The sequence below is a fragment of the Cynocephalus volans genome, chromosome 5, assembly GCF_027409185.1.
Source record: "Cynocephalus volans isolate mCynVol1 chromosome 5, mCynVol1.pri, whole genome shotgun sequence".
NCBI lineage: Eukaryota > Metazoa > Chordata > Mammalia > Dermoptera > Cynocephalidae > Cynocephalus > Cynocephalus volans.
The window spans coordinates 38379074-38381536 of NC_084464.1; the positions used below are offsets into that span (position 1 = coordinate 38379074).

General features: G+C 41.5%; 1 pseudogene; it reads left to right on the top strand.

Annotated features, from left to right (window-relative positions):
* Positions 1-629: 629 nt before the first annotated feature.
* Positions 630-1183, top strand: LOC134378949 (signal peptidase complex subunit 1-like; annotated as a pseudogene).
* Positions 1184-2463: the final 1280 nt, after the last annotated feature.

Consider the following 2463-nt stretch of genomic DNA (forward strand, 5'->3'; position numbering starts at 1 on the left):
GATCCCTTAAGCAGCTTCATGTCAACCTATAGTCTTTGCTGCCTAACCTCTCTTCTCCAGTAGCCCTTCCCTCTCCTGAAGTTTCATTTGTTACTGTCACTCAGACCCTCAGTGACTTCTGATGGGCAGGGATTAGGCTTGAGAAAAGTGGGATGCAACTGGATTGGCAGATGATGGGGGACTTCTTAGTGTGCTTTTTCTGCTGCCTCATCTCATAACAGGTTTTAGGAGCTTTGGAGTAAAGTCTAAGGACATATAAATGATTGAGATTGAGTTAGTAAGGAATGTGGCAGGAAACAGCTTAGTGCCAGAAAAGGGTGATGTGGAAAAATGTGCTTTGCGTTATGTACTTGTGTATAAAAAAGCGAAAGAAAAAAAAAAGGTTACTGGGAAAGGAAAGACTCCGAGCTTAAGCCCAATTAAAGAATACAGAGGAAACAGAAACAGTTGCATTAGAGAAAAATGAGTAAAATCAGGCCAATAGTGAAAGCAGGAACTGATCTTGGAATTTCAAGCACCTATATTCTCAAGTTTTGGGTTCCAAGTCCAACAGAGTAGCAAAATGCAGCCCTTCTTTGGGATCTGCATATTAGACTAACAGAAGGACAGAGGTGCTAGAAGATGCAGGCATGAGAAGGAGCTCAGAGCGGCAGTGCTGGAGAGATTCTGAGCAGAACGTGAGTGATTTGTACAGACCCATCAGCACTGACGACGATTCCTTCACGGGTGCACCGTGCACAGTGCCAGATCCCAGCCCCCACGGTCCCCTGAGTCTCGACTGCCCTCGGCCTGCAGCCTGCGGCCGGTGCTCTGCTGCCCGCCTCCTCGACCAGTGGTGCTGGAGCATCTGAGCTTGCTGCCCTCACAGATGGATTAGGAGAGCCAGAAGCTGGCTGAACAGATGTTTCAGGAATTATTCTTTTTTTCTGCAATAATTGGACTTATCTATGGTTACATGGCCAACAGTTTGGATGGACTATTTACATAGTTAGCTAGATTTGCTTTTCCGTGTTTGCTGACATGTCCTCCATGGCCCAACTATCTCTGACATCCCCTCAAGTGGTTACCTGTCTGAGACTCAGGCACAGAAGACAAGAAACCAGAGGATAGAAAAACTAAGAGTCTAGAAATAATTGACTGGGTTTTCATGATTCAGCACCTGTTTTTGTTTCCTGTGAGATGAGCTAAATTGCTTTCATACCCAAAACATGAGCTAGAATCACCTATACAGCTTTGTATGGATATAGTTCTCTAACCCAGTTGGGTTTTGATTTATAAATAGTTTAGACCCTCTCTTCCTAATCTTGCTCTGAAATGGAGAACAGAAAACAAAAGTATGCAAAGTTTTTTTCAGGAATACACAAGAATAAATACCTCGTAAATGAGAGTACAATTTAACTATAAAAGTTTTATAATTCATGAGTCGTTAAACCATTTTAATGTTTCTAACGTTTCCAATTAAAACTCACAATGCAAGTCTAAAAAAAAGTGATTTGTACAGTTTACATCCTTTTTTTTTTTTTGCAGATGGCCTGTACAGCTTACATGTAATCCTGATCTCTCTCTTCTTCTATCCATCTCTTGCTCAGATCTTGATCTAGTCTCATTTTATTGGCTCCCAGAACATCTCTGGTCTCTCTTCCCTCTTGGATTTAGCAACCCTCCACTTCAGAGGCATTTCCAGAAATTATTACTTCATGTTGTCACCACTCTGATGCTGCCCAGACCCATGTAGCACAACCTGTCCCTGCTCCTTCATTACTTGCAGACATGCTTTCAAACTAATCACCATCCTTCTTCACACATCCCGTCCCCAGACACCTTTGACTTGTACAAAAACTGTTCTGCTTACAGATTGCGTTTCTGTAATACGAATTAGCTCACATGCTTTTTGTTAATCCTGGGATCATGTCAGCTTTATAATGTCAGTGTTCCTTTTACTCACACTCAATTTTTCCCCACATCAGTGTTTTATGCCTTGAGAAACTGTTATTTGAGTACAAAAATACACCAATAGCTGAGCTTGGCAAACCAGAGAGAAATGCATTAGAGAAATACCCTCATTCCTTTTCACCTCTTAGGCTTCCTTTTGGCTTGGTTTGGCAGTTTAAAAGAAACACAAGACCATGAAGAAAGCTATAGCTTGTATGTCACATTTTGCACAAAGATTGTAACTTCTTCACCTTTAGCTCTTGTTATGATGTCACTCAGCCCACATTCCTGTCAGTGTGCTGAAGCCAGCTTGCACCAGCTTGGGAGGGCTGACTGTTAAATTTTCAGGAATGTAATGAGCCAAAATTACTCATAGTAGGAGTATTTACACCACAGAAGTTGCCAAACAATACAAAACAAGGCTTTTTTCCTCCTGCATTTAATTTATTAGCCACAAATGCTTTGTTCCAATAATTCAGCCAGCTCACCTTTTTGTTATATTTCTATCAAGCTACATTCACCTACTTTAAG